Raw genomic sequence first — 13,125 nt, forward strand, 5'->3', positions numbered from 1 at the left:
CAGGAGAGCTGGGGAGGGCAAGAGAGGACTCAGTCACAGTGGTTCAGGGTAGGGGGCTGAGGGAGGGGTTAGCAGCCAGCAGCAGTCAAACTTAGCTCATTGAAGCTTCTGGGAGCTCTTGAACATGAGCTTGCAGATAGGACTCACAAACGGGCGTTTGCAAGGGTGTTTAGTGAAGGAGTTTGGGTGGAGGCCCTACGATGTGCCTAGGACCAAGAGACATGGGCGAGTGAAGGGAGCTGCTACAGTGAGCTGCAACACCTGTGCCATGTTTGCCTTCATGTCGGAGAACATGTGTCAGGGAACTGACATAGGAGCCAGAGGTGGAGGGAAGGCTCTCAAATGATGCTGGAGAAGGGCCAAACAGGGAGAGAGGCAGCTCCGCAGATGGGGAAGCAAATCAATGTTACACCAGGGATAAAGGGGGGCAGATGGGGGAATCGGCGAGAGGGCTCCAGGACTCTTCACTGGACACCAGCGGGGAGAGCACGGGTCCTCCGCTACCCACGCCCTCCCTGCGCAGAAGACTTCCACGCAGAGAGAGTAGGAGGAGACTGGGAGTCAAACAACTTTTATGTTGGAAGAGGTTTAAGAAACGCCCACTGACGGATTCTGCTAGTGACTGAGGCAGCCACGAATTGAAGGGCTGCCCAGACTGAAAGGTTTAACAAGGCAACATAGCCAGGAGAGGCGGCAACTTACGCACGAGCAGCCCCACAACCATTACAACATGCAAAAGTACACTTGTGGGCAGTGGGATCTGGTTGCCTCACTGGGAGAAAAGGTACAGCAACTTGAAGCCCACCAAAGCTACACTTCGAGCTACAGGGCAAGATGCAGAGTTTCTTGACAGAGCTGAGTGGACTGATGGAACAGCACCATACCCCCAGAGGTTCATCTCTGCAATGGGCAACCTTCCTGAAGGTTGTAACGCAAGACCAGGCCTTTTCTGTGGTGGCTCCCCATTTGTGGAATGCTCTCCCCAGGGAGGCTCACTGGGCAACACTGTTCCATATCTTTAGGCGACAGGCAAAAAGGTTTCTCTTCACCCAGGTGTTTGGCTGATTGATATTCTATGGCTTTTTAAATGTGCGTGAGAGGGGAGGGGTCATTGGTTTGTTTTTGTTTTATTATCTATTTTGTATTCTCATTTTGTATTTTCCTGATGTGAAGCACCCTGTGATTTTCAGATAAACAGCAGTATACAAATATAATAAATAGTAATAATAATAATACATAACATATTCAGGAGGAGGAGGGATACTACTACAGTGGACACTCAGGTTGCGAATGTGACCCATGCGGGATGCACGTTCGCAACCCGCATCTGCGCACGCGGGGGTTGCTATTTGGTGCTTTTGTGCATGCGCAAAGCGCGGTTTAGCGCTTCTGTGCATGCACAAGCGGCGAAACCCAGAAGTAACCCATTCCAGTACTTCGGGGTTTTGGCGGGTGCATAACCTGAAAAAATGCAACCTGAAGCAGCTGTAACCCGAGGTATGACTGTATTACTACAGTGGTACCTCGGGTTAAGTACTTAATTCATTCCAGAGGTCCGTTTTTAACCTGCAACTGTTCTTAACCTGAAGCACCACTTTAGCTAATGGGGCCTCCTGCTGCCGCCACGCCGCAGGAGCACAATTTCTGTTCTCATCCTGAAGCAAAGTTCTTAACCCGAGGTACTATTTCTGGGTAAGCAGAGTCTGTAACCTGAAGTGTATGTAACCAGAGGTACCACTGTACTACTACTACTAATAATAATAATAATTTATTTATACCCCACCCATCTGGCTGGGTTTCCCCAGCCATCCTGGGTGGCTTCCAATAAAGATTAAAATACAATAAAACATCAGTCATTAAAAACTAAACAGGGCTGCCTTCAGATGTTTTCTAACCATCAGATAGTTGTTTATCTCTTTGACATCTGATGGGAGTGTGTTCCATAGGGCGGGCGCCACTACCAAGAAGGCCCTCTGCCTGGTTCCCTGTAACTTGGCTTCTCGCAGTGAGAGAACCACCAGAAGGCCCTCGGAGCTGGACCTCAGTGTCCAGGCAGAGCAGAGCAATGGGGGTGGAGATGCTCCTTCAGGTATACACTACAAGAAGGATAAACTACAAGAAAGTCTGTTGGGTTAGAGAGGTGGAGGGAAAGCAATTTTTGCAAGTCAAAACTGTTTTGCCTTCATGATCCTTTCGTTGCTGTTAAAGATAAATATTTAACTAAGCAGTTGTTTTCGTGAATGGTTCGATCCATAGCTTCAGCCCTTGAGCGAGCTACTCTCAAGTCATTCAAATGACTCAAGAACTACAAAGTAAATGGCTTCAGCCTGGCAGGAGGCCAGGCTTCATAATGCACGACAGACGTGTTGGCATGCATTCTGTTCCCACATGTCTTTGTGATGAAGTATCACATACCGTTGGCTAACCACCACTTACCTGGAATCGGAAACAAAAGACTTCCATTTATTTCTAAAGCTTTTAAAACAGTGCTATTCATTACGAGAGCGGTTAACACGCTGGAGATGATGATTGCCGTGATTATCCCAAATGGGGTGATATCTTTCCTTGATATACTGTAGATAGTGGACATAATGCCATGCCTACGGCTTTGACATTCATGGTCAGTCCAGATTTATGAGAAATCCATTACAGGCCACAAGGCTCTATTGCTACATTAATGTAGATTTCCAAGATCCATAGCCAGAGAAATTCTGTAGCGAGAGAGCCTAAAGGTGCCTGCTGTGTGCTTGTTGGAACCAAAAGCAAATGCATTCATTTTGCATATTTATTCGTATTATTAATTATATTAACATTTAAAAAAATAATGCCTTGTTTTTGTCGATTATTCTGGTGCCTTTGCATTCATTGGCCAGACTGTTGGGGATGAAAAGTAGGTTTACTGAGCAATGCAGGTGTGTACAGATGTTCTTTTACCTGCAAAGGTTTCAGGCTGGCTGTATAATTTCATTTCCAGTCAGTGCCTATCCTATAGCTTCCTGCTGAAATCCTGTAACTTGTCTCACCACAAATATCTAGGGTTCAGGTTGTCCCACTTTCATTGACCTAAAATAATAATAATAATAATAATAATAATAATTATTTAAATTTTTATTGGGTTTTCACATTTTATATAGACAAAAACAAACACAAAAACAAACACAGAAAACAACAAACATGTATAATTTCAGAAGATCTTATTTTCTAACCCTAGTCCCTGACTTCCCCCCACCCCCTCCCTTGCATCCCTATTCCCAAATTTATGTCAGCAAATTTGCATTTCTCCTCTTATCCATCTTAATATTAACCCTTTTATAGAGAAAAGCAAAAATAATTTTTTTCTAAGTTGGACCCCCGTTCCCTTCCATCGATTTCCCATTTTGTCTTGAATAATAATCTTATTAACTAAACCCCATGGTCTTGAGTGTTGTTAAAATTAGATCCTTCCCTCCCTCCCATCCCCGATTTGCGTCCCTTCCCGAAACATGTCCAAAATGACAGTTCTTAGCCTGGGTTCCTCACGTCCGAGGCTCTCAAGTCTCTTTCAGTCCCTCTCCGCCGGTCTTGTTGGTAATCCTTTATGTCGGTCATCGAATCTCGAAAGAATTCTGTCACAATCAATCCATAGTCTCTTCCCATATTTGAAGACAGCTGCTGAAGGATTTCCACAAAGCATGAATCTTGAAAGTAGTCAAAGTCAGAGTCTATGTGGAGGCCCCAATTATATTTCTTTATTTTAAATTCCTGGATTTCATAAACTCCCAGGGCCTCCACTTTCGTCTTCTGCATCTTTCGTAGATTTGTAGTAGATTTAATCCAATAGTCTCCTTGCTTATATTCCGCAGGTGTCCGTTTCTGGTTAGTGTTTTCCAGCTTCACTTTTTCTCTTTCTTGTTTTGTCTCTTCCTCTTCTTTAGTTATCATTTCGGGTTCAGCTGTGGATTCTTTCTCATTCAGGTCCTCATTACATTCAGCAGAACTACTTGTTTCAGAAGTCAAGGTCATCAATTGTTTGCTCATAGCCGAAGTCTGCTCTTGTAAGATTCCCACCAAATAAAACATCCTTTCGATTTCCCCCAGTATCTTTCCATCCACAGCCATTGTAATTCCACAGAATTCCCCCTAGAGGGAATCTGGTTACTTAGTGTTCTTTTCTCCAACAATCCTCTATCTTATTGTTGTTTCTTTGTTTCCAACAATTTTAGTTCAATTGTAACTCCTTTTAATCCAGAGGAATCTTAAGTAGCAATTTTTCCACTATAAACTGTCTGTTTGACAGCTTTGACAGCTGTCAAACTCTGCACCTCTTACACAAGCTCCAAAACAGGACGCTCCCGGGCCCGGGAGGGAAGGTTGTTTACAGCAAAAGAGGAAACTTCCAACACTCCACTCTCCTGCTCAAAATTACTTTTCCAAATCTTGGAAGTTACTGTCTTTTTAAACTCACCCTTTACAGGGTAGGCTCTCCAGCTTAGTTCTTATATCGTTGCTCTAGATCGTCTGCAAGGGGGGGTGCGGACTTCCTTTTAGCACACCCCCCGATCGTCTCTAATTCAGAAGGAAAAATTCTTAAAGTCCAATTCCATTTTACTCACGGGTTATTCTTTTCAAGCCGAATTTCAAGGAAGGAAGTCAGCGCTCTCCAGTCATGGCTCGCGGCTTCACTCAGCGGAGGTAGCGATCGACTCTCAGCGCCACGCCGCCCCCCGTATCCTCTCCGTAGCCTTTAAAAAGGCTCTTTGTGAATCAGGGGGGCGCTTTAGGCGCCCACCGAGTCTTCAGTCCGTAGGCTTCCGCGCCTGCGGTTTTTAAGGGTCCCCGTGTCGCCGGCACGGCAAAGACCCATCCTCCGCTGAGCCGATTCCCTCCGGAGCTCGGAGGGAATCCGCCATTTTCAGATCGCGCCAACCCCGGAAGTCCAGCTATTATTATTATTATTATTATTATTACCCCCACTCTGGGCACCTCCCAACAGAATATTATTAGTAATAATAAAAAATTGATAAAACATCAAACATTAAAAAGTCCCTAAACTAGAACCCCTCTGGACAGCTATAATCTGGTAGCCTTGGGGAAAGATTGCAGAACAACTAATAAAGCAGAATAAACCCACCATTAATGCACTTTTAGGCAGTGGCGTAGCGTGGGTTGTCAGCACCCGGGGCAAGGCAAGTAATTTGCACCCCCTAACCCATGGATTTGCGCCCCTTAACCCTAACCCCCAGATGTTGCGCCCGGTGCGGCCGGCCCCCCCTGCACCCCCCACGCTACGCCACTGCTTTTAGGGACGCGGGTGGTGCTGTGGTCTAAATCACAGAGCCTAGGACTTGCTGATCAGAAGGTTGGCGGTTCGAATCCCTGCGATGGGATGAGCTCCTGTTGCTCAGTCCCTGCTCCTGCCAACCTAGCAGTTCGAAAGCACATCAAAGTGCAAGTAGATAAATAGGCACCGCTCCGGCGGCAAGGTAAACAGTGTTTCTGTGCGCTGCTCTGGTTCGCCAGAAGCGGCTTAGTCATGCTGGCCACATGACCCGGAAGCTGTCTGCGGACAAATGCCGGCTCATCGGCCTATAGAGCGAGATGAGCGCGCAACCCCAGAGTCGTCCGCGACTGGACCTAACAGTCAGGGGTACCTTTACCTTTACCTTGAATGCACTTTTATTGCGTCCGTGGAATACAGCCACAGTAAACCCCGGTCTGGAAGAGACCTCTTTAAGATCTGATGTGCTACCGTTTTTGACAGGGACTTGGACCAGGTACTCTTCAGCCTCAGCCCCAATCGCCATGGTTATTCTTACACACGTTACTATCATATTTCCTTTCCTCCACTTCGCTGCTGGCTGCTCTTGTCACTTTCTCCCTCCTACTGTCACCACTAGGTTTCTGCCTCCGTCCCCACCAGGCACCCAAAAAGGGACCTTTGACTTATTTTCTTTTTCTTAACATTTACAGCTGGGGTCAGGTGTCTGAGTACCTGGTTCTCAGAAGCAGTTATGTGATGGCAGGAAATAAAGCAGCCTTGATTGGGTGAGGGGTTTTTTAATCAACTTGCCTCATATGTGACAACAGTAAAAGCAAAATAAAAATAAAAACCTGTGCTTCTAGTGGATTCCTGAGCCCATTCATACATTATGAATCACCTCTAATATGAGCAAATAACCACTCACAAATGGTATACGTCAGGGGTCAGCAACCTTTTTCAGCCGTGGGCCAGTCCACCACCCCTCAGACCTTGTGGGGAACCAGACTATATTTTTTTTTGGGGGGGGGGAATGAACAAATTCCTATGCCCCACAAATAACCCAGATATGCATTTTAAATAAAAGCACACATTCTACTCATGTAAAAACACGCTGATTCCTGGACCATCCATGGGCCGGATTGAGAAGGCGATTGGGCCACATCCAGCCCCCGGGCCTTACGTTGCCTACCCCTGGTATAAGTGCATAAGAGAAGAATACACAAAAGATGCATGGTAGGACATGGAGGAAACTCATGGCAATGGAAGCAGCGGCCATACCCACCCCCCAACATTTAAGGAGGGAAAATTGGGGCACCCCACCACCATCCCACCGATCCTGTCGCCCGCCTGCTTTCCCCCTCCCTGCCACCAACCCCTTCCTCACCCTGCCCCCACTAGCCCTGCCCCCTCGTACCTTTGTCCATGGCCTCTTCCATTGCCTTCTCCTCTGTGGTCTTTGCTTCCCCTTTTGCAGTCTCATGGAAGCCGCTCCAGCCAGAGAAGCATCTTCCTGGGAGAGATTCAGCAACAAGCCCAGGTTTTCATCAACAGCCTTTAAAAAGATAGCTGACAAGCTGTGGCATGCTGCTCTCCCCTGTTATTGTTGTTATTTTTGACTGGGATTATTGTTTTTTCGGTTAAATTTAATGAGGAATTTGATTGCCCTATTGCATTTTTACAGATTTTTGTTTTAGCCGCCTTCTAATGTCCATGACACGCAGGTGGCGCTGTGGTCTAAACCACAGAGCCTAGGACTTGTTGATCAGAAAGTCGGCGGTTCGAATCCCCGCGACAGGGTGAGCTCCCATTGCTCGGTCCCTGCTCCTGCCAACCTAGCAGTTCGAAAGCATGCCAAAGTGCAAGTAGATAAATAGGTACCGCTCCGGCGGGAAGGTAATACATTCAAGGGATAAATTCAGAAAACACAGGCCATGCTAGACTGTGGTATAATGTATGACTTGGAAAAGACCCTGATGCTGGGAAAGATGGAGGGCACAAGGAGAAGGGGACGACAGAGGATGAGATGGTTGGACAGTGTTCTCGAAGCTACCAGCATGAGTTTGACCAAACTGCGGGAGGCAGTGGAAGACAGGAGTGCCTGGCATGCTCTGATCCATGGGGTCACAAAGAGTCAGACATTACTAAACGACTAAACAACAACATGGCAGGCCTACCCTATTCAGATGACAAAGCAGCTTATATTGGTGGAGGGTCAGGATCTTGCCTTCTGACTCTGACTCCAATCCCTGCATGTTCATCAGAACTACGGAAACAGAAGTACAAATCACAAGAGACTAGGTGTCTATGGGGTTTAGGCACATAGAAGCCACACAGAAATTCTGATGGATGCACTAAGGTGCTGGTGAGCATGACCCTGACTCCTGCTGCACATGTTCATTCTTCACTTTTGTTTCTGAAGTGTGTTCGAGTCGAGATACACACAAAGCCACAGTCTGTTGTTCCCTTTCTTCAGTACCACTAATGAGTTCATCCTGAGAAAGATGGCATCACTGTGGTTCTTGACAGGTGATTTACCTGCATAAAGGAAAAATACTGTGACAGGAGTCACTGGTGAATGTGAGCTGAAATTAATATTGCAGCATCAGATGTCTGCTTGGCTGAATTTATAATTGCTTTGCAGGGAAAGCATATGATCACAGTTGTCACTGAGTCAGCTCTGCTTAACTTCCATTCTTGCCCTGTCCATCGTTCACAACCCACAATTTACCCAAGACGGTTTGGAATACTGAAACCTAAATGAATATCTTTTTTAAAAAACCACACAGCTCATTGTTGGGAGGGGGGCTTTGCCAATTATTATCACAGCCCACCAGCTTTCAGACGATGCCTTTCTGAGGCACTGCAGCAGTCCTTGGAAGTTCTCTTGGGTATACTTGCAATTCATCGTGAGGCTCAGGAAGCCATTCACATGACTAGCCCATAGCCTCCAAGTTTCCCGATTTTCCAGGGACAGTCCTGGAATTATGGAAGCTGTCTTGGCTTCTGATTTGATCCCAGAATGTCCCCATTTTCCCCACCGGTGCTGCTGCCACTAATAATAATAATTTATTATTTATACCCCACCCATCTGGCCGGGTCTCCCCAGCCACTCTGGGCAGCTTCCAACAGAATATTAAAATACAATAATCTATTAAATATTAAAAGCTTCCCTAAACAGGGTTGCCTTCAGATGTCTTCTGAATGTCAGGTAGTTGTTTTTCTCTTTGACATCTGGTGGGAGGGTGTTCCACAGGGCGGGCGCCACTACCGAGAAGGCCCTCTGCCTGGTTCCCTGTAACTTGGCTTCTCGCAGGGAGGGAACCGCGAGAAGGCCCTCAGAGCTGGAGCTCAGCGTCCGGGCAGAACGATGGAGGTGGAGATGCTCCTTCAGGTATACTGGGCCGAGGCCGTTTAGGGCTTTAAAGGTCAGCACCAACACTTTGAATTGTGCTCGGAAACGTACTGGGAGCCAATGTAGGTCTTTCAAGACCGGTGTTATGTGGTCTCGGTGGCCGCTCCCAGTCACTAGTCTAGCTGCCGCATTCTGGATTAGCTTAAGAAGGTGGATGAGCCAGTGCTTTGCCCGAGGGAACACCTTATTGCCTTTCCATGGCCTTTCCATGGGCTCCACTGCCAGCCTCCCCCCTTGGGAAGCTTGTAGCAGTTGCTGGACAGCACCCAGCCCTGGAGACCCAGCCCTGTGAGACACGTCAGCTGTGAGAGGCAGGCATAGGGCAGGGTTGCCCTGGGCAGAAAGAAACAGGGAGCAGAGTGGAGCACAATTGGTGTGCATTTTTTTGTGTGTAAAATAAAATCAGGATTCAGGGGTTTTCTCAGGATGGTGGAGGGCATGTGTACTGTTGGTGTGGGGGGGGCACTCACCCTACTCCTGATAGGGCATCCTCTGCAGAGGGGTGGGGAATGGGGGGGTCAAGGAGCGTCAATTGGCCAGAGGGGAGTGTGTGAGAAATATCCCCATTTTCATCTGAGGAATGTTCGAGGGCATGTTAGAGTGTGTACTGTACAACTGTTGAATGGTTTCTTTAAATTTTAGGTTTCATTATTGTTCCACAAGATGCGTATGTCTTTAAGGGCCAGAGCAAATAACATGACCTAGTTTTACAGCTGTGAAGCAGTATAGCAGGTGCTGTTAAGTTATGTTAATTAAGCTGTTGGGTATAGCAGTGTTTCCCAACCTTTTTTGGGCAAAGGCACACTTGTTTCATGAAAAAAATCTCGAGGCACACCACCATGCCAGATGGGGAAAGGTCACTTTTTACTTATGTAAAAAAAAATAAAAAAATAGTAACAGCATAGAAGGTAATGGTTAGGCTAGCATCCCTCTTCCAAATATGCTAGGTTTTTATTTGCAGGGACTGTTCTACATGGGAAAGCATTCAGCACTGTCATTCTCCCATCTGCCATCTGAATTGGTACTATTCTGGGTCAACTTACTCTGCTGCATGTGTAGATGAAAATGGCACCAAGTGTGGGGGAGGGGGCAGAACAGGTTTCAGATACAGGATATTAAGCATACACGTACTTCAGATTGAACTGGTTGCTTGCTTTGCAAGTTTTCATTTCCCAAATGACTGCCTTGGCAAGCGCAATACCTACCAGGCTCAACGGCGGTCTCGCGCTGCCGCTTCCCGCACTCTCAAGGACCCGGGAGGAGGAAGGCGTGAAGGGAATCCCGAAGGCGCGAAAACCTCGCGCATGCGCAGGCCTTACGCCTGCGACAGCCCAGTAGGCCGGCCGAAGCGAGCGGCGATGGGATGTGGGAGGGAGCTCGCTCGCCGCCCCGCGTGTGCCTATGTGGGGCACGTTACAGCCCCGTGACGTCAGCGCCACGCAGGCAGCCAGGCAGGCAGACGGCGAGAGCCCCGTGCTGGGCGGCCTCTCCTCGCCGCCGCCGCCCCGCCTCTCGCCGCCCGACTCGCCCGCCTCCCTCCCACGGCACACCAGGCAACGTCTTGCGGCACACTGGTGTGCCGCGGAACACCGGTTGGGAAACACTGGGGTATAGTATATAAAGAGCAGCAAGAAGCTCTCTCAGTACCCTGGTGGATGGGTCACACTTATTGATATAATGTAATTTAGTGTAACAGGAGTTTTTGTTTTTTGTTATTAAACCAAGCAAAAGTTACTTTTGCCTTTCTTGAATGTGTGGTCTCCCCAGAATGCCTTCTGCAACCCAACTAATCTGCAAATAACCAACAACAACATGTCCCAGAATCCTCTGCAGTGTGTAAGAATTTGGTGGTGACAGGTTCCTCCACAGGCAAGTATGTCATTGAAATTCTACTCAGTATTGATCCAGAGTAGATTCCAATGTATAGTTAGCAGAGTAACAACTTTAACACATTGCAGGATTCCCAAAAAATAGACCAGAGGCAATTGTATTTCATTCAGCAGAGCTTTTCTGCTACTGAAGACAAATGAGCATAACGGTCACAAATCCAGCACATTCAGGATTGGCACTGACCATAAGAAATCCAGTTGCAGCAGACTTAACTTAAACTTACAATAACTTATAATAAGGCCAGTGCTTTTTTCGGGGGGGCGCAGGGGGGCACATACCCCTAAACATTTTGTGAATTTAAGTTTGGCCTCATTGAGGGGCAGTACTTCAATATGTGTAGGAAAATGAGAGTACCCCTACACATTTTTTTCGAAAAAAAGTAACGAATAAGGCTAATCCTTAACACTATATACAGAACACCACACCAGAAGGAAAAGAGATAGAAAGAGAAAGTGGGAGACCCACGCTCCTTCTGACCTCTTGTTCTAGACCTTGAATAAGAGATAACAGAACCAGTTTAAACCAGCTGTACTCAGCTTCTCTGAAGGAATAACCGAAACATCCTGAAGTTTCTTTCACACAGAGAAGCTTCCACAACCCTCTTGAATTAAGTAGAATAGGAAAGATTTCCACACATCAGATCCATACTTTCTGTACTCAGAAATGCAAACTGACAAAGTAAACATGAAAAAGTGTTCCCCCATAGAAAGCTGAAAATTTGAATATTATTGCCATAGAACAGTCTGATTAAGTTGGTATTGTGCCTGACTTTCTAACTAGCCAGAAAATAAATGGTCTGGCCCTCCATTGTTGCTTTTGGGCCAGCTGAAAGAAATACAAGAGGCAAGGCCATTTCCTCCACATGCACCCCACCACCATCCCTTGGCTGTTTTATTATTATTATTATGCCATACACCATGAATAGATGGGCTTTGTGCTGGGCTCCTCTCCAGATGCACCCAAAATGGCCTCACCCAAATAATAGGGGTGCACTGTTGGCACTCCCTCCCAAAGATGCTGTGCCCCAGGATGAGAAAGGTCCCCAAGTCCCAGTCAGATTCTTGAATATTTGGATTCAGGATTGGCAATCCTATAGTCTCCATCGTAACCACAGCATTCCATATTAGCAGATAAGCCTAACCATGGGCTCATGGAAAGTGACCAAGTCCTACTCTTACTCTGGAGTAAGAATAAACATTCCTTCCTATGTGGACCACAATGAGGCTTAGAAGAGGGAGATGTTTTGAGAGGCAGACTAGGCAGACTACTTTTTTCCTATCCGTTCAGGAAATCTCAGAACCATCATGGTGGGGTTTTGCTGATTCATTTTTGTGTGCTTCCAGATAAAGTAACATAAGTTTCCTGGTATTTAACCGCAAAGTATAAGTAACTAATAAATGCAAGCTGTGTAGGCCAGGCACCCTGGGATGCATAATATTACTTATACATACCTTGTTGGTAACAGAACATAAATACTGCAATAAAGCCTCCATTTGTAATTTGTGTGGAACGTTTCTGAACGTATGAAATATGAATCACATTTTGTAATGGCCCTTTGTGTTGAGGTCTGCTGGGAAAATATTGTTCTCTGTGAGACTACAGTAAATTGCAAAGGTTACTGAAGGGACTTCACTCCTGTACAAGAAAATACATTTAATCTGACATAGCTGCTCTAATGATCTCTCGTGTTATCTTTTATTGAACACAAAATTTGGTACAGCCATCAAAGTTCCGTAAACTGCCAAGTGCAGATTACTGATATGGGACTAAAGGGAATTATACCAACAAAATTTACTTAGTCCAACCAACACTCTGTGGGGATGTTTATAAGTTTAATGGGAGGAAATCTATGCCACCCATTATAAGAATCATGAATGGTGTTGTGGTATGCCTGTATTCACACACACACACACACAATTTCTGTATCGAGAATCTAAGACCTCAAGAATGTAAGGGTTGTCTTGCTGGATCAGAGCTACTTCCATCTAGTCGATCGTTCCATTTTCAGCAGTGACAAGCATATATGCATCTAACATTTATCTTCAACCTCACCTTCATTCCTCTTCTCATGTTAAATTGAGCTATGCTTTCCATAGCTAGCTGAGCCTAAAAATGTCAGGTTATCCAATCAGGGAACTTTCAGATGTTGAGTCTTGGCTCAAGGAGCTTTCTGTTAGCTATTGCTTACTTGGTGGTCACGTGTCCTACTTTGCATAGGGTCAGTCTTGCATCTGAAGGGCTGTCTGATCTAAGTCCAGTTTAAAGATAACCATTAAAAGGGAGAGCAGAAGGGTCTTGAAATTCCCACTCAACAGTGCCTGAGCACACACTCTTAACCGGGTGTGTTGCATTTCTATAATAGCGTATAAGTTTGTATAAGTTTGCATACATGTACAAAGCAGGATGTGCAAATCTCTGTGATCTTTTGTTCTCTTTTTTTTGATGCGTGTCCTCTTTTCTTTCTTTTTTTACAATGAAAATGGCTGCCTTAGCTGGGTGACTCCCTTCCTGAAAGGAAATAAGATGGCAGCCACTTCCCAAAACACATACAACCACATGCAAACTGTAGGATGTGATCCATGAG

General features: G+C 46.1%; 1 long non-coding RNA gene across 1 annotated transcript; it reads right to left on the reverse strand.

Annotated features, from left to right (window-relative positions):
- Positions 1-2,037: 2,037 nt before the first annotated feature.
- Positions 2,038-8,267, reverse strand: LOC309538967. The gene is made up of 3 exons (XR_014222560.1): positions 7,401-8,267; positions 6,654-6,749; positions 2,038-3,063 (listed from the first exon to the last, which is right to left on the reverse strand). It is a non-coding gene; the product is annotated as an uncharacterized lncRNA (long non-coding RNA).
- Between the last annotated feature and the right edge of the window lie 4,858 nt (positions 8,268-13,125).

This window comes from Podarcis vaucheri, assembly GCF_965113315.1.
Source record: "Podarcis vaucheri genome assembly, chromosome: 8".
Classification (NCBI taxonomy): domain Eukaryota; kingdom Metazoa; phylum Chordata; class Lepidosauria; order Squamata; family Lacertidae; genus Podarcis; species Podarcis vaucheri.